Genomic DNA, 20516 nt, shown 5'->3' with positions numbered 1-20516 from the left:
GTGTTTTCCTTTAATTGTGTTTATGCCAATTGATGTAATTAATATGATTTAATGATTGTTTTGTATGATTCGTACATGTTTGATTGTTTATTATCATGTTAATTATGTTGTCACATGTTTGTATATGTTTTAATGTATTAATTATATATCATATGTTGTTTATGCGTTAAATATGGGTGTCATGAGCGCAATTAGGGTTTACGAATCAAACCCTAGGGGCGGCATGATAGGCGACCAAGAGTTCTCTCCAAAGTTATAGCTAAAGCTAGTGTAACCTTGATGATGATTCAAGTGTTATAGCTAAAGTTAATACAACTTTGGGTAGTTACTCTAGTTGTGGCTAAAACAGGTATAACCTTGGAAATATGAATCCAGGTTATAGCTTAATCTACTATAACATTGGATACGAGTTAAGGTTATAGCTGAAACTAACATACCCTGAGATTTATGGCTCAAGGTTATAGTTGGAACTAGTATAACTTTGAGTTACGTGCCAAGGTTATGGTTGAGGTAAGTATAACTTCAAGTTATATATGTTGAAGTTATAGTCGAGGTTACTATAACCTCGTATCCAGAGTTTATGTTATGGTTAGGGTTACTATAACATTGAATGGTTAATGTTAAAGTTATAGCTGGAGTACTATAACATTGTATGGTTGATACTTGTTTCACATGTTGTGTTGTGTACGATTATTATGTGACAATGTGTGCATGTGTCGTTGGTTACTCTTGTTCATATGTTGGTAGGACAGTCAGTTAAACTCTTCTACTATGTTGAGTCGTGATGTTATTCACGCATGAGTTGTACAGTCAGTTAAACTATGCATTTGCATGAGTTGGACAGTCAGTTAAACTGTTCTTCTGAGTTGAGTCGTGATGTGGTTCACGCATGTCATGTGCAGTAAGTTAAACTGTGCATTTATTTGTTGGCTGGTCGAATAGATGACGGTAGTATCAGTTAAATACTATCGGAATGAATCAAGAGCTGCTCTTCGGAGGTTTATTGGTCTATGTTCAGGGGTGGCCAGATTCGTCAGTTAAACGTTCTGGGTTTTATTGGTAACCAGTTTAGGGGGAATTTTATTGGTTTTAAGACTAAGCAAATAATAGAATAGACGAATTCAGATGATTTAAAAGATCTTGGGTCAAGCACAAATTCGCAACTTAATATCAATTGATCATAAAAAACCCGGTTCTAATTAGTTATCTTTACTACCTTATCGTGAATGATGAAATTCTAATTGTCCTTAAGATTAGCTAATTGAAACGTACCGTTCTTAACTAGCCCTAACTATTAAACAACCTCAACAATCCAGTTCAAGGTTTAATCTAACAACATCAATAATAAGTAGAGAATTCGACAAGGAATAAATAGCACATACAATCCAGTTGTACTTTAGATATATAATAATTGCTCCTAAGTAATTATATCAACGAATCTCGTTCAATATTAATGTAATACCCCGTATTTTATTACCTTGATCAAAGGCTAGTCAACGGTAAATGGGTAAATATATTTTATAAAATTTTATTATATTATATTGTATTTATACGAGTTATGTATGAGACGAAATAATAATACAATAATAATAATAATAATTCTTATATATATATATATATATATATATATATATATATATATAGAGAGAGAGAGAGAGAGAGAGAGAGAGAGAGAGAGAGAGAGAGAGAGAGAGAGAGAGAGAGAGAGAGAGAGCGTGTGTGTGAGTGTGTCAAGTTCAAATGAGTCCACAAATTTGGTTGAGTCCCTAAGTTCTAATCTGGACCATTAGATCTTAAAATATGGATGGTTGAGATTGAAATGAAAAAACACTCACCCAACATGTAATAAATGATTTATTATATCTTCTCTCTCATACATTTAATTCTCAATTCATGCTAAATCCCGCGCACAATTTTGCTGAATCCCGCACATTTTTCCACCTTTTTCCAAATTTATCCCTCTCATTTCACACATACACCTAGAGAGAAAAGCGAATCAAAATCCAAAAAAATAAGAAATCCCCAAAAGTGGGGCATCCATCTTCCGTCGATGTGCAGATATGGCGCAATGAAGCATCATGAATGTGCATAAACATGGACATCTCTCTTCTCATATACCAACCTTACACATAAACATAGGCTGTTTAATTTGTTTTTGGATATCTGGCCATTGGTGATTTACTCAATTGATGAAGAAAGGAATTTTTTTTAAATTTGTAAAAACCCTAATTGCGAAAATCAATTTTTCCTGGAAAAAAAAACATGTGCTCAATCGATTAAAAAACATGTATCGATGAAATTGTTGATCGAACAACGAAATTACTCGTGATATGTGCAAAGTAAGATCCATAATTACGGAATTGTTAACAAATTGATTAAGTTTTGAGAGAAGGAGAGGGGAGAAAACTTTGTTTATTTTTTTTAAGATGAAGGGTAGAATTGGAGTAATAGAGAAAAGTGCGCGGGATTTAGTAAAACTATGCGTGGGATTTAGTAAAACTATGCGCGAGATTTAGCAATTACGTTTTTTTAAATAACCAAATAATTGGCGGTTTTATAAAAAGCTCCTTATTTCTTCATCCGGACTCCGATTAAGGCGAAACAAAAGCCTATATTTATTATTTTTTCGAACCCGTCGCAATGGTAATATTTTCATATACTATTAAGCTTTCAAAATTGTGAGTACTGCTAGTTATTCGAAAGTTTCATCATATTTGCCTGAAGTTACACTCTATTTGCTTTAAGTTACACCATACCCGCTTGAAGTTACAACATTTCTACTTGAAAATAATTAAAATTACATAAATTTAAATTAATATATTAAAAATCATATTATCAAAGATTAAAGTTACACTCTTAAAAGACTAAAGTTACACCCGTAAAAGATTAAAGTTACACTCGTAAATCAGTAAAGTTTCATAAACTTATGTTAAAATTACAAAAATTCAAAATAATATGCTTAAAATCATTTTGTAGTCTTAAATTACACTACTAAGTATTAAAGTTACACTCCTAAAACACTATATATTAATTTAAGTTACACCATATTCAGTTGAAGTTACACTATTTTTACTTGAAACTAAATAATTAATTTACTCATTAATTATCACTAATTAAATTACACTAAAGTTACACTCATAAAAGATTAAAGTTACACTCATAAAGGACAAAAGTTACACTATCAAAAACTAAAGTTACACTCGTAAATCACTAAAGATACGTAAACTTATCTTAAAATTACATAAATCCAAATTAATATATTCAAAATCATACTATTAAATACTGAAGTTACCCTCGGAAAAGACTAAAGTTACACTCGTAAAACACTAAAGTTACATAAACTTATCTTAAAATTACATAAATTCAAAATCATACTATTAAGTATTTAAGTTACATTCATAAAAGACTAAAGTTACACTCGTAAAAGACAAAAGTTACACTCGTAAATACTAAAATTACATAAACTTATGCAAAATTACAAAAAATCAAGATAAAAATACACTATTAAAGATTAAAATTACACTCGTAAAACACTAAATTAAAGTGTTTTAAAATTGTCTTAAAATTACAAAAATTCAAAAGAATATTTGTACTCATAAAAACACGGCTTCATCCATCCATCATAATCTCACATCTTCATCGTCAATCTATACCGCCAAAGAGTCATCAACAATGATTTGGGCGTGGTTGACCGTCCTTACGAATCTATAGTTCTAACGAAAAAACATCAAATTTATTATATATATATTCATAAATTTATTGACAATAAGAAATCACAAAAAAAGTATGTAAAAGAAACTCATTACAATCACTCATTGTCTTATTTACTAATCATGTGTTTGAATTTAAATTAACAAAGGATCTCAATAGGTCAATATAAATTGACAATGGGTTAGTCATAAGTGTACTTTACTGGGATGAGTACAAGTATTGCATATTTGCATGCTCAGAACAAGTGTGTAATGAAATGGGTGATGGACAAAGCACGTGCGCCACAATGCATCAACAATTCAAGAGTGAATATTGCATTCATGTGAGGACCCCCCCCCCCACCAAAAAAATAGGACATACGAAGAAGTACAAAAAGAACGAACAGAGAGGAAAAGCGCACGAGAATTCGAGCATCACCTAAAGACATTGACGCCAATTTTTGACCGTATTGTGTATGAGATTTCTCTTCTCTTGTCTTATATTTACTGTAAAATTAGATGATGAAATGAGAGAAATGAAGATGAGAGAGAGAGAGAGAGAGAGAGAGAGAGAGAGAGAGAGAGAGAGAGTATTTGGTAGGGATGAAAAAGAATGACAGTAATTTGTTTTGTTTAATTAATGAATACTGATATTGGGAATGGATAAGAGATTGGGAACTGGGGAGTTTTAATGCAAGTAGGTGGGTGAGTGTATTTTTTTTGTTTAATTTTAGTCATCTATTATATAAGATCTAATGGCTTAAAATAGGACTCAAGAACTCAACTAAATAAGGAGGACTTACATGATCTCATATATATATATATATATATAGAGAGAGAGAGAGAGAGAGAGAGAGAGAGAGAGAGAGAGAGAGAGAGAGAGAGAGAGAGAGAGAGAGAGAGAGAGAGAGAGAGAGAGAGAGAGAGAGAGAGAGAGAGAGAGAGAGAGAGAGAGAAGGGTTCTTATAAGACCATTATATCATATAAGGCCCTAAGTCTTTATAAGAACCCTTGGATGAAGGGATTGAATGGATGAGATAAGGAGAGAGGGCGCCTTTTTTAGAGCAAAAAAAAAAAAGGAAATGCTTGTTGTAAGAGAGAGGGTCCACATATCACTGTTTCTGTACTTCTTCTAGTACAATCCCGCGGACAAAAGGAATAAACAAACACTAATAATTCATTTTGCATGCTTTCCCTCTTCATTCACCATTCAAAACCTCTCAACAAGCAAAACCCATAAAAATCACCATATAAACGATCCTAAATCCTGTAAAATGCATTATAAATCATCAAAAAAATAAGAGAAATTTCATTCCAACTGTAAAACTACTTCATGTTGCCGTTAAATTTCATTCGCTTTGTTGAAGATAAATAAATTGTCATTGTTCATCAGAGAAAGACGCTCAAAATGACAGTCAGTGTTTGTGAAATGGATCATATGCAGATTGAAGTTGCCGTCGATGGTGAGTTATTTGCTTTCTTATTTGTGTCTTAGTTATTGTTGTAGCTTGATGTTCAAGAATAAAGTGCTATATGTAATTTTTAATTGATGTTCATTATTGTAGCTTGTTGTAGCTTGTTGTTATTTCATTTGTGTTCATTATTCTTAATGGTGTTGTACTTTCATGGTATTCATCAGATTTGTTCTTTCATTTTGGTAGCTTGTTGTTCATGGCAAAAAATGATGGAAATTTAAAAGCTTGATAAAGAACGAATTATAACTTCAGTGGGTTTAAGTAAAACTCTTACCCGTATATGTATAACTTCAATAATACAGTTTGTGTACTCATGCAGTTCTTATATTCATTGTGTTATAACTCCACTGGTTTTTTGTATAACTCTTTGACAATTTCCTGCAACTTCAGGTAACAGAGTAATTCTAACCCTAAATTTTGCATAAAAAATATTACTAAACAACCAATTTTGATATAGTTATTCATATTATAGCTTAAGTTATACATTCACTAAGTGAAGTTATAGGATGGGGAGGGTTATACATTCTTTACTTAGAGTTGTACATTATATGATTAGAGTCATACAGTCTGTGTCTAGAGTTGTACATTATATGTTGTAGAGTTTTCATTATATGCTAAGAGTTATACATTGTATGACTGGAGTTATACATTCTGAAAACTAAAGTAATACATGCTACAATGTATAACTCTAGGCATATAATGTATAACTCTTAGCATATAATGAAAATATATAAGCATATAATGTATAACTCTAGACACAGAGTTATACATTATATGCCTAGAGTTATACAGACTGTGTCTAGAGTTATACATTATATGCCTAGAGTTATACAGTCTGTGCCTAGAGTTATACATTGTATGACTAGAGTTATACAGACTGTGTCTAGAGTTATACATTATATGCTAAGAGTTATACATTATATGCCTAGAGTTATACATTCCGTGCCTAGAGTTATACATTGTATGACTAGAGTTATACATTCTGAAAACTAAAGTAATACAGTTTACAATGTATAACTCTAGGCATATAATGTATAGCTCTTAGCATATACAGACTGTGCCTAGAGTTATACATTATATGCTAAGAGTTATACATTATATTCCTAGAGTTATACAGTCTGTGCCTAGAGTTATACATTGTATGACTAGAGTTATACAGACTGTGTCTAGAGTTATACATTATATGCCTAGAGTTATACAGTCTGTGTCTAGAGTTATACATTGTATGATTAGAGTTTTACATTCTGAAAACTAAAGTAATACAGTCTATAATGTATAACTTTAGGCATATAATGTATAACTCTTAGCATATAATGAAAATATATAAACAAATGTATAACTCTAGACACAGAGTTATACATTATATGCCTAGAGTTATACAGTCTGTGTCTAGAGTTATACAGTATATGCCTAGAGTTATACAGTCTGCGTCTAGAGTTATACAGTATATGCCTAGAGTTATAAAGTCTGTGCCTAGAGTTATACATTCTATGCTTGGAGTTACAGGGTAAATGGTAAGTAGCTTGGAGTTATATATTTCTTAATTATTTCATGGATGTTTGATTCTACTCAGATGGTCGTAAGGAAGCGGAAACTGAGTATTGTAAGCATTTGGCAGCGGAGTTTATACCTTGTGTAGGGCAACAATTTTTTGAAATCGACGAGGCAGTGACATTCTATAAAATTTATGCATTGGCGTCCGGGTTTGATGTTCGGAAGTATTCGACGAAAAAATGGCGCGACGGTGAAATCAATTCAAAGTTGCTGGTTTGCAACAGAGAGGGATTCACATATGTCCCAAAAGGCGAGGCAGTAATTAAAAAAAATGAGACCGAGATTAGGGAAGAAGAAATGCAATGGGGATTAACAACTGCGAAACAGAGGAAATATACAGTCAAGAGGGTAGGGTGTAAAGCACATGTCAGGCTATTTATGAAGAATGGAGTATTAGTTATTGACCGATTCCACATGGGGCATAATCACGAGCTTGTATCTAGTGAGGATCGTCAGTTTCAAAAGATGTCGCGGAACATAGAAGATTTTCACAAGTACTTGATAATGTACAACTCAAGGGTTAGTTTACTATTAATCAAACCTCCACTAATTGAATGGCAAACTTCTAAAGTTATAAACCGAGATCTTAGAGTTATGTAAACCTCGAGTAATTGATTGTGAAACTTCTAAATATTTTTTAAAATTCTAGAATAATTTATAACAGCCTTAGAGTTATATAGAAAGTTGTTAGAGTTATACATATTCGCAGTGAAGGTTATACTTTCAGATGTAAGAGTTATAAATAATAAGAAGTTGCACAATCAATCAATGGAGTTATGCGTATGTTTCATGAAGTTATATGAAAAGGTGTAAGAGTTATAGTTGAGGAATTCTTGATTATTACTCAGCACTGATCATGATTTGTTGTCCACTGCAGTTGAGGATAGGAGCAACTAGGACGTACAACATGTGTAAGGAACTCGTAAACGGGTTCGAGAACATTGGTGCATCCTTAACTGATTTTAAGAACTTCCATCGAGATGTGAAATGCTTCATCCATAAACGGGACGGTCAATTGTTCATAGACCGGTTCAAGAATATGGCACAAAATAGGCAGGGGTTTTATTTTGATTATGAAGTTGACAAGGATAATATCCTTCAAGGGCAATCGAAATTTGTAACCGCTAGAAGGAACTACTCCGTTTTTGGAGATGCAGTGTCGTATGACCCAACATACTCAACAAACAAGTACGATATGATTTTCACGCCATTCACTAGCATAGATCACCATAAGCGATCAGTAACATTCTGTGGGGCATTGATTGACCATGAAGACCATGAATCCTTCCAGTGGGTTTTCAACAGGTTTTTGAATGCTATGGGTGGAAAGGAACCCAAGTACATTATCATAGATCAGGATGCGGGCATTATTAAGGCCGTACCCCTTGCCTTCAAGACTGCACGCCACCGATTTTGCATGTGGCATATAATGAACAAGGTCCCATCGAAGTTCGGGGTGACAATGGAGGATTATAAGGAGTTCCTTCAGAAATTGAACAACATTATATGGGACGACAACCTAGAAGCAGACGACTTTGACGCTAGGTGGGCAGAAATAATGGAAGCGCATGGTCTTGTGAACGAAGAGTGGTTTATAGAAGCGTACGATAAAAGGATCCAATGGGTGATGGCGCATTGCAGGGACTTGAACATGGGTGGTGTAATGAGGACAACCCAGAGATCAGAGAGCATTAATAGTTTTTTTAAGAAGTTTGAGCAAAAGTCAGGTACGTTAGTGGAGTTTTGGATGCGTTTTGAAAGCGCTATGGACCATCAACGACATACGCAGAAGAGACTTGACCATGAAAACCGACACTCAACACCAGCAAGGGGGACACATTTACCCATAGAGGAATATGCGTCAAATGTTTATACCCGTGAGGTTTTCAAGGAATTCCAACTAGAGGTCATTTGCTCAATCGATACATGTAAGACCGGGGGCTATGCTGAAGTCGATGGAGTTGAAGTGACTGTCGTTAAGGATTCAATCAGAGAGAAAAGTTTTAACGTAGAGTACAACCCAGGTAACAACATTTTGGCATAATCTTTATCTATGTGGTAGTTCACATTAGTTGCTAGATATAGTGCCAAAGTTACATTGTCTGAACATAGAAGTTATACAATTGTTCACTGAACTGCAGTTATCTATTGTATAAATCTGACTACATTTTGAATAACTTTAGTTTTCAGAATGTATAACTCTTGTTATTATATGTATAACTCTACTTGCAGAATGTATAACTCTTGTTGCCATATGTATAACTCTACTTGCAGAATGTATAACTCTTGTTGCCATATGTATAACTCTACTTTGAGAATAACTTTAGAAGTTATTCAATTGTTCACCGAATGATTATTTGTAGTATAAATCGATCACATTTTGAATAACTTTAGCTTTCAGAATGTATAACTCTTGTTATTATATGTATATCTCTACTTGCAGAATGTATAACTCTTGTTGCCATATGTATAACTCTACCTTGATAATGTTGAACTCTTATTATTATATGTATAAGAGTACTATATGGATGAAGACGTTATTTAGATGATGATAACTTCATAATTTAATTTGATTACGGGGACACGGCTACACGGTGCGTTTGTATGATGTTTGAAAGGATGGGAATTCTGTGCCGACATATAGTATGGATTTTGTCGGTTAACGGCAAGAAGACAATTCCAGATGATTACGTTTCTACAAGATGGAGAAAAGATGCATTGCAATTCAGATTATCAGAATGTGATGGTGAACAAACGGATTCAAATAGTAGCGCTGATGGAAAAGAAGTTGAGATGGTGAAGTTGTGGTCAGAAGTTCATGCGACCATTGGTTTACTTTGTGGCATGAGTGTGACTGAAGTTATGAACTTAAGCTCCTTAATTAGAGAGTTCAAGGAGAAACTTTTACCGTACAAGAAAGATTTAACTAAGCAGCAGGAATTCGAGCAAATTCTTGGTTGCCCTTGATGACGAGGTAACAATACTTCCACCAAAACAATCCAAAAACAAAGGCAGCGGTAAAAGAATGGTGTCAGCTAAGGCTAAAGCCATTGCCTTGGCTTGTAAGCCAAAGCGCATGTGTAATAACTGTAAACAAATGGCACACCACGATAAACGGAACTGCCCTAACCCATTTTCTGAGCATCCACCGTCTTCACCAGCATCTGAAGGAGTAGAAGAAGAAGAAGAAGAAGAAGAAGAAGAGGAAGAAGAAGAAGAAGAAGAAGACGACGAAGACGAAGAAGAATAGAGAAACTTAACATGCTGTAGTAGTAGGCAGTAGAAAAATACCTCCGTCTCAACAAATTATTTACAATCTTTTTTTCTTTAAAAGGTAAAAAATCTGGTGAGACGGGAGGAATATTCAGTAGCTAGCTTTTGTCTATTTTGAATGGGGTTTGCACTTAAATGATGTAATTTGGTAACTTCACCTTCCAGATTGTATAACTTCAGTAATATGAGTGTGAAATTTCAAGCTAATGTTGTATAACTCTTTTACACAATTTGGATGACTTTTGTTCATGGCAAAAAATCCAATATTTAAAAGTTTGATAAAGAACGAATTATAACTTCAGTGGGTTTAAGTAAAACTCTTACCCATATATGGATAACTGTACTTCACAGAGTGTATAACTCTTATAGTTATCTGTATAACACTTCTAATTATGTGTATCTTTTGCCCTTGTTTCTATAATTGTCGATATATTTGACTAAAGTCATGTGTTGTATGACTCTTGTACACAATTTGTATAACTCTTGTTATTTTTTGTATAACTCATAACTGTCTAATAAATTTTGCCTTTTTCATAACTGCAGTCATGTGTTGTATAACTCTTGTACACAATTTGTATAACTCGTGTTATTTTTTGTATAACTCATAACTGTCTAATAAATTTTGCCTTTTTCATAACTGCAGTCATGTGTTGTATAACTCCTGTACACAATTTGTATAACTTTACTTCACAAAGTGTATAACTCTAATTCTTATCTGTATAACTTGGATTTTAATTATAACAGACCAAGATGATATAATAACAATCTATTCTAAAAAATTTGTGTAAGTTGTTAAGGAGTTTCTTGACAACATGCTAGAGTTGCAAAAATAGAGACTACAAAATGAATGGAAATACATTCTATTTTTTCCCAGGTTTTTTATCTGCTTTCCGCGACATTTTTCGCCTGGCTTCTAGTTGCTTCAGGATCTGGTCTTTCTCGCCAATGAAACCGTTGACCTTGGTCAGAACTCCTTGCCCGATGATGTTCATGTCAGCTAGGACAAGCGTCGCTGCCAGCTGGATTGACGGTTCACCTTCCTCTCAAGATCAACATGACCAAAACTATCACCCTCGTACATTAACATGTGCATCATGGTGAACAAGCCAGACTCGGTGTCGTTAATCGTTTGCTTATGCCAAGCAAACTGGATCTGACGAAACTGGAACTCCGGTAGGAATTTCCCTCTGTCCTCATCCATAGACTCCAGATAGTCGCTCATGAGGCTCGCCTGACACAAACAAGAAACGTCAAAAAGTGAAATTGTAAAGCGGTGACAACACTTTTGAGTTGAACGTAATTACAATTTAATTCCACTTACAATTACGAGACACGCTTTGCATATCTCCGACTGGCCCGGACTTGAGTAGTACTTATTGTCAAGAAGATCAATCGTACGTGAATTAAAGTTGATACACGCACATGCATAATGGGCTTCAATCTTAATAGGTACGAAGATTAAATCAGCCTTCAAGCTGAAATCTTTTCCACTATCGATTCTGAAGACGTCCCACACATTGTACAACCTTTCGGTGTTCTGTGTTTCTTGGACAGGGTTTCGTACAAAGTTCAAGATTATTTCCTGCTCAAATAAAAGTATATGTATGAGAATACCAGAGGAGTTATAGGGGTTGTGCAATGGAGTTGCACAGTAACTCTTATAGCATATTAAAGTAGGCCAAAGTTCATACTGGCTGTTAATAACTTCTCAAAACAAAATGTGTAACTCCATAGAGGGTATGTATAACTTTAGTCTTATTTTCCACTGTGAAAGTTTTAAATATCATACCCTCAAAGTATAACTCTAAAGAGGGTATGTAAAACTCTTATAGCATATTAAAGGATTGATTACAACCATACCATATGACGGATACCGAAGAAAGACGAACGAAAAAACGCGCACTCCTCTGCCTCCAAACGATTAAGCAACAAAGACCAACACTCAATCACTGAATCATCCATTGGCGTCTCAGGGAGCATGGACAACATTTGCAACCTATTAATTATTGCGTGCCGGGAATAGTTCACAAGTAGTTCACTTTGTGGTTCGCATAAAGCGGTGTTAGTCGAGGCTATAATGTCTACTAAATGGGAAGGTATCGCTATTAAAATGATCGCATAACCGGTGATGAAACATATAATCTGCAGATTAGGAATGTGTAACTCCATTAATGATATGTATAACTTTAGTTGGTAAAGTTATACATTTCATAGTTGAAGTTATACAAAGCATAAAACAGTACTCAAGTGGTTCTGTTGATTTTAGACAGCTTACCCATTTGGAAATTTGTAGTCATCAAGGAAAACGTAATCAGCCACTTGTTTGCGATACACCGGGATATCCCTAATTAATGCCTTGTTTAACTTTAGCATCTTGGCGACCACTGTAAGGTCGGCGTCTGGTTCCCCGCAATATGTGGTGCAACCAAGGCCATCGCCCTTACTCCGGGAGCGGCTATTGACCGCTGAGAGGGCCCGACTAGACGGCGTCCGGCCCAGGGCTACTTGGGAAGGTGGAGTCCGATAGGTTGAACTGACTTTGGAGCAAGGGCGTTTAGCAGAAATGTTTTCTCCGGCAACTCCGTCACCTCTCTTCCTTCCACTTGTGTTGTCGGCTAACCTCTGTGCCTCACGCAGCTCCTCCCTTTCACGGTCTTTAACCTCCTTAAAAGCTGTTACCCTAGATAACACAGCTTCCCTATCCACGTTAATGTCACTGAGGACAAGGGTGGCAGCAACTTCCGCTCACATGAGGTCATTGATGTCCTTTGTCACTATGGTACACTCGAATCGCTCTCCACGGTACAGCAACATATGAACCATGACGTAAAGACCACAGTCATTGTCAGTATACCCTGCTCCCTGCCAGTTGAATTTAATGTTTACAAAAGGAAACCCTTCAACTTTCTTCCCTTTGTCGAGCCCTTTGGAGACCATATACTTTTCCATCGCATCAGCCTCGCAGAAGTTAGGCAAGGCGTTTAAAAGGAGAAGACCAATTAACAAAACAATGGAGCTGAAAATTAATTTAGTCACCAGTTTTATAAGTCTTACAGTAATACGCGCAATCCCTCCGTATGGTAATTTCACAAGATCGTCCTCGTAAGAACGATTATCAAGGTACTCGATCTGCTCAGAGAGGAAATTTATGTAAATGCAAGAGTAGTGATCTTGATCGCCAGTGCTTACCGGGACGAAAACCTACAAACATGCACCAAAAGTCTAAGAGTTATAAAACATAATTAGAAGCTTAGAGGTATACATATTGTGCATAATTGGAATTATACATTCTATGGTTAGAGTTATACATTATATGTCTAGAGTTGTACATTCTATTTCTAGAGTTATACATTATATGCCTAGAGTTTACAAATATATGCTCGGGGTTTTGATGAGTGGCTAACTTCACTCCATAACTCTAGGCATAGAATGTATAACTCTAACCATAGAATGTATAACGCACTGCACATAATGTACAACTGTAAGCATATACTGTATAACTCTAGGCATATGCTTACAATTGCACATTATGTGTAGTGAGTTATACATTCTATGCCTAGAGTTATGGAGTGAAGTTAGTCACTCATCAAAACTCTAAGCATATACTGTATAACTCTAGGCAAATAATGTATAACTCTAGCCATAGAATGTATAACTCTAGCCATAGAATGTATAACTCTAGCCATAAAATGTATAACTGTAAGCATATACAGTATAATGTATAACTCCAGGAATAACTCCAGGTATAACTCTAGGTATAACTCCAGGCATCTAATGTATAACTCCAAAGTATATATTGTATAACTCTAAGTATATACTGTATAACTCTAGGCAAATAATGTATAACTCCAATATGGAAATGTCTCTATATTGATATCTGAGCTCACCATATCAGAGTCCAGTTAGAATGGACTAGAACACGACTCTTGCCACATGTCCCACGAGGCACAAAAGCCTTCAGAATGATCAACAACCAAGTTTTTTTTCCTGCCTTGCCAAATTGCAATTGTTAGGTCCTATAAAAATGATAGACGGGGGTTGGCAGCTTATATCACAAGTTACGTACATTTTGTCACAAAATAACTTGCGGAGTTCGAGCACACTTACAGCGTGACCTAGGCGAAGAAACAGTAGCGAACTTGCAACGATTTGCGGTGTTCGCGTGCGTAAGCTGATTGAGTAGTACAGACCAGCAGTCGATGACATTGGCCATAATCGAGACCCGGGCATCAACGTCTGGAGATCAATACGCGTTATGCAATTTGGGGTGTTATATGTGACCAATTGTTCCCTACAAGGATTAGCAAAATGAGACACGCAGCAAGTGGTGTTCATGACCTCTTTCACTGTCGTATTGAAATATAGGTAAAACTTATCTTTTCCTTACTCTTTATTATGGTCGTGGAATTGATCAAAGACATAATCCATTACATCCTTCCTCACCCTGAACACCGTCCTGAAACGTTCCTTGTTAAATCGCAAAGAATCGTGAGCATACGTCTTTGGTCGAGGTTCGGGTGCCCCGCAATCCTCAGAACAACCTAGGTTCTCAGGTACAATGTTCATACACGGAAGGGGGACAGTTGAATGCATTAAGAAAGGATAGTGGATCATGTCACATCGCGACACATAAATAGGGGGGGGGGGGGAGGGGGTGGTGCAACCGGCTCAACCCTAGCACCGGCGATTTCAACTACCACACCTTCTTTGGCCGCACTAATCATTTGCTCATCAACCCCGGCAAATGCCTCATTCACATCTGTTGTGCTCATGAAAGTCAGAGGGATTTGATTTCCACTCCATTCCGTTGAAGGATCCCCCGGGGTGACCTCCGCACCATCGACAACAACTACGTTTTCACCCCCGTTGTTAGAATGTTGTTCAACATTCTCAATTACATCCTTTAGTACAGTGGCCTGAATGAAAAATAATAAAATTAAACACCATGCTTTTGTATTAAAAAAGTTACAGGTATAACTCTAAAAGTGATACAAAGAGGTCACAGAGTTACAGAAACAATGAATTACAGTTATACATAGAAGGGCAAGAGTTATACACATATGTGAAGTATTACAAATATGCTATAAGAGTTATACATATTTGAGTTAGAGTTATACACATATGGTTAAGAGTTGTACCAAATGGCCGTTGCAGTTGTACAAATTGAAAAATAAAGTTATACAAAGAGGCACTACAGTTACAAGGCCTCATCATAAGTTTAAACAAAGTTATAATTTATCTACTTAGAGTTATACACGACCAATTAAAAAAAACGAATGTATAACAAGTATTTAGCGCAAATTAACAAACTTACCTCGCCACCAGGACCACTCCCGTCCGCTGGAAGTCCACATAAAGCTTCCTTGATTTGATAGAGAAAACATACACTCCATCAATTCTTGTGTATCCATTGGCAATGATGGGACCGTAGATTTTTCCATCTCCTTATCTGACGGTTGATTGTCTGACAATCTTTCAACATTTTCTTTCAATCCCTCCCCATGAACTTGCTCATGCACCTCATCACCTACCCCGGGCCGAGTTTCAGCATCCTCTGACCGTCCGTATGCTTGGTCAATTTCCTCCACGATGTACTTCGCCTCCAACAACAGCTCTCTGACAGTTTGGATGGGGGTGCACACAACTTGATCCTCTAACCCTGGGCTAGCATTTGACAACGGATTGGAAACTACTGTATCACCTCCCACTTCCTCCATAATCTTTGACCATGACACTGCAACTGATTTCGTTGGCGCGTCAGCTTTGTCCGACTCTCCACGCGGCTCAACACAAGGGTTACCACCCCTGCCACCCCCATCATTGGCGAGACTAGACAGAACTTCACTTATTTGACGCGTAGATGCATCGATTCCGTCATTTTTTTTAGGGGACTCACTAACTACCTCTCCAAATGCAGGAGCGTTACCAACAAAAACCTTCAGCCTTTCTGCAATCTGTTCTGCTTCAGCGACGTACTTTTGAATCTTTTCACCCTCAAAGAATTCTTGAGAGGCCTGACTAGGATTTAGGCCCGTCGGATCACTAGTTACAGCTTTGATCCTTGCGGTTACATCTGCGTACCATGAATAGAACACAATAGCGTTCCTTTGCATCTGTAGATAAAGCTCGTGAGTATGCTGCATTGAAAAAGTACAGTAAGTTAGTTATATTATAATAGATGGGTACGTTCAGCTGAAATAGAATCAATCTGCAAAATATATAATAGTTTGATCTTACATCGACAGCCTTAGCTTTCAATTCCTGGTCATCCTCGACACCTACTGGTAGTTCGATCTGAATGAACTTCTTCTCAGAAGTTGAGCCGGAGAGAGGGGGTGGGGGGGCTGATAGCAACAGTAGTTTGGGTTCACGAGGGTCGCTAAGGCTGATACTGTCCAAACTCTTAATATAAGAGGGATCTTGAAGGCACCTCGGATACCTGGTCTTAGACAAAGTTAAAAGTACCCAATCCCCCTTGAGCCACCTCAAATTTTACCCTATCTACAAGCGAAGTTTCATCCCAATGCTTAATCAAAGGTAGATCGTGGAGGCACGGCCTACCCTTGTAATCATATCGCTGAAAGTAGCTTATCATGAGGAAGGGGATACAGCCACCCAACATCGTTAACCCCTTTTTAAAGTCTGTCCCCGCTTTCACCATAATTTCCAAAATATAAGAGCACCAGTCAAAATGCGGAATGGCTTTAGGGTCTTCTACAGCCCTTAAAAACTTCAAATCTATCCCGTTATTTGGGGTAGGTGCGAGGAATGAAGACATAGAGAACAAAAAAAATAGCCGGCAAAAATGATCGTCCGCCTCGTCGTACTCCATAAGTTCCTTGTGAAATTTCCCTAAACTTATTGAACTATTTACTTTCTCCACCCCGTAAGCTTGCCGCCATTTGTCCTTCAGCTCCTTATTTTCGGGATCGTTGGACCCCTTCTGCGAACTAGTAGGTACCAACGGGAGACGGCTGGGTCCAAAAGGTATCAAAAAACAGTCATGCACGTCATGCTTACTGATCATAAACTCCTTCTTCCGAGAAGCCCTGAACACATATAACCCATCAGAGAAGGACTCCAAGAATAGGCGAACGTGTGCAAGTGGGAAGCTGCTAATCATAAGCTCCAAAAGGCCACCAAACCCAATTTTCTTAACAGCGGACACCTGATCCTCATTAAGCTTTTCAATAAGAGAGACAAGCCTTTGAGGTCGACACGAAACCATGATTTCATGCACCCTCTTTACCCTTGGCTTGGCCTCAACCATCTGGGGAAAAATAAGGACAACACACAAAATTAGACATACTGTAGTTGCAATTAGAGATATTTGTAACAAAGAAATAGACATACTGTGAATTAAAGTTATACAATAAATAGTCAGAGTTATACAAAATATAAGTAAAGTTATACATTTTGATAGTAGAGTTAGTCAGAAAATATCAAGAGTTATACATTCTGACAGTAGAAGTTATTCAAAATGTAATCAGAGTTATACAAGAAATGACTGCAGTTATAAAAAAGTCAAACTTTGAACCTTGGAATCAGGTCCTTTCTCAGTACTTGGTACATCATCCATCTGTAGGTGACAAACAATAAGGATTCAGATTATGTATAACCAAAATTCTATAAAATCAAATTTCTGTAAAATCCAAAATTCTTTTCACCATTCAAAAGAAGAGATAATCAGGAGAGTTATACAGAATAACAGTAGAGTTATACATATAATAACAAAAGTTAGACAATCTGAAACTAAAGTTATATAATGTGTAACTCTAGCCATAGAATGTATAACTCTATTAATAAAATGTATAACTCCAAGTATATATACTGTATAACTCTAGGCATATACTGTATAACTCTAGGCATATATTGTATAACTCCAGGTATAAAATGTACAACTCTAGGCATATATTGTATAACTCCAGTTATACATTATGACAGTAGAAGTTATTTAACATGTAATCAGAGTTATACAACAAATGACTACAGTTATAACAAAAGTCAAACTTTTAACCTTGGAATCAGCTCCCTTGTCAGTACTTGGTACATCATCCATCTGTAGGTGACAAACAATAGGGATCCAGATTATGCATATATTTAGTTGAAGTTATACATAATTCTATAAGAGTTATATAAAAAAGAATTTTGAATGATTTGTCATCTCTTCTTTTCAACCAAAATTCTGTAAAATCCAAAATTCTTTTCACCATTCAAAAAAAGAGATAATCAGGAAAGTTAGCTATACAGAATAACAGTAGAGTTATACATATAATAACAAAAGTTAGACATTCTGAAAACTAAAGTTATATAATGTATAACTCTAGCCATAGAATGTATAACTCTAGCCATAAAATGTATAACTGTAAGCATATACAGTATAATGTATAACTTCAGGAATAACTCCAGGTATAACTCCAGGCATCTAATGTATAACTCCAAAGTATATATTGTATAACTCTAGGCATTTACTGTATAACTCTAGGTATATATTGTATAACTCTAGGTATAAAATGTATAACTCTAGGCATATATTGTATAACTCTAGGCATAAAAACTAAATAGAAGTAGAGTTATACATATAACAATTAGAGTTTTACATTATGAAAGAAGAGTTGGTCACAGAATCAGAAGAGCTATACATCTAGTAACCAGAGTTATACATCTAGTAACCAGAGTTATACATATTGAGTACTAAAATTATTCAAAACGTAGAAAGAGTTATACAACGACTGACTGCAGATAAATAAAAGTCAAAACTTTTAACCTGGATATCAAGTCCCTTGTCAATACTTTCTACAACATCCATCTGTAGATGACAAACAATTGGGATTAAAATTATGCATATATTTAATTGAAGTTATACATCATTCTATAAGAGTTATACCAACAAGACGAGATTTTTTTACCTTTGATTCAGATTTCTTGGAAGTTTTCTTGGCATTTTTCTTGGCAAAAACCATTGTTAATTATCAAATGAACTCGTATTTGATCTGCACAACCATAATTAACAATTGAACAAATCAACATCAGCAAACCCATAATTGAAAATTGAAAAATCAAATGAACTCTTTTTATGATAGTTTAACAAAGGCAATAATTAACAAAAAACAAAGTACAAATCACTAAATAAGGAATGGAAAAAATACCTTATAAAAAAATGGAGACAGGCGAGTTTGCAGGCGAGTTGGAATTAATTGGTAGTGATGAAAATGGCATCTGTTGAGTTGGAATTAATTGGTAGTGATGAAAATGACGTCTGTTGAGTTGGAATTAATTGGTAGTGATGAAAATGGAGTTATCAGCAATGTGAAGAAAGAAAAAGGAAGACGAAATGACAGGAAATAGTGGGAAAAAAAACCGCAAGTTGTTTTGAATTATGTGGAAAATGAGGAGGGAAATGATGATGATGATGGACATGTGATAGCATGCATGGGTTAGTGGTTAAGAGGAGAGAGGTAAATCTAAAATATAAGTTGAGTGGGGTTTTACTGCGCCTTTTTTGTGCAATCTTGGCCATTGGTTTGCTTGATCCAAATGACCCACATTAAGACTTATGGACTTAATATGATATAATGGCCTTAGTTGATCTCTTCTCTCTCTCTCTCTCTCTCTATATATATATATATATATATATATATATATATATATATATATATATATATATATATATATATAGAGAGAGAGAGAGAGAGAGAGAGAGAGAGAGAGAGAGGCGGGATCTCGTGAGTTTGGTTCTTATAGTGAGTTGTGAGTTTGGAAAATCTCAGCCATTGGATCTAGGGAACCAACGACTGAGATTAAACAAAAAATAAATAAAATAAAATCTGCAAAACACGCTGCCCTTCTCCCAAGCACAAATAAATTAACAATTGAAATCAAAATGAAACTAACACAACAAATTCATCCGTCTGAAATGATTAGATCGATTATATCAATATAGAAAAGTTGATTAGATCCATGAATGAAAAAGAATTTTATTTACAGCTACTTTCGGAGATCTGACGCCTGCTGATGAGTAAGATTTTATGGTAGGGTCAAGTCTCTTATTACCAACAATATATAACCCAATTTAGTGCGTAAATCGGGGTCGAACCACAAGGATGGAGGGGTTTCTACTTAGTCTAAATAGGAGTCTAGTCTAGTCAAAAATGAAAGAAAAGGAGTTGATTTAAACTACTAGGTGCAACTAAACAAACGTTTGAGGAAAGATGTATTCGATTGATTAAAAGCTAGGGTTTTCGGGTTTGTCTAAATGGTTTGAGGGCAAACAAGACGATTCAAGGAGTCTATGATGAGGGTTTGTCCTAGGATGAAAATCAATCTCTTGATTATCCTAAAGGTGATTACTAACTCTCATTAAGCAACACACCATTCTAAAGCATGCAACAAGACCACCACAAACTCTCATTCAATGGGGGAATTAAGCAACTATGACAAAAAGCACAAGTTCTCACTCACACAATTCATCAAACACCTTGTGTGCATGATTAAGAAAGACAAACACTTCACCAAAGACTCAAAA

General features: G+C 35.7%; 1 long non-coding RNA gene across 1 annotated transcript; it reads right to left on the bottom strand.

Moving 5' to 3' along the window:
- Nucleotides 1–18008: 18008 nt before the first annotated feature.
- Nucleotides 18009–19245, bottom strand: LOC141608971 (uncharacterized). The gene is made up of 4 exons (XR_012527101.1): nt 19141–19245; nt 18901–18984; nt 18759–18800; nt 18009–18050 (listed from the first exon to the last, which is right to left on the bottom strand). It is a non-coding gene; the product is annotated as an uncharacterized LOC141608971 (long non-coding RNA).
- Between the last annotated feature and the right edge of the window lie 1271 nt (nt 19246–20516).

This window comes from Silene latifolia, chromosome 10, assembly GCF_048544455.1.
Source record: "Silene latifolia isolate original U9 population chromosome 10, ASM4854445v1, whole genome shotgun sequence".
Classification (NCBI taxonomy): Eukaryota; Viridiplantae; Streptophyta; class Magnoliopsida; order Caryophyllales; family Caryophyllaceae; genus Silene; species Silene latifolia.
Note: the sequence above shows the minus strand (reverse complement) of the source record. Positions and strands in the feature narration are given on the sequence as shown.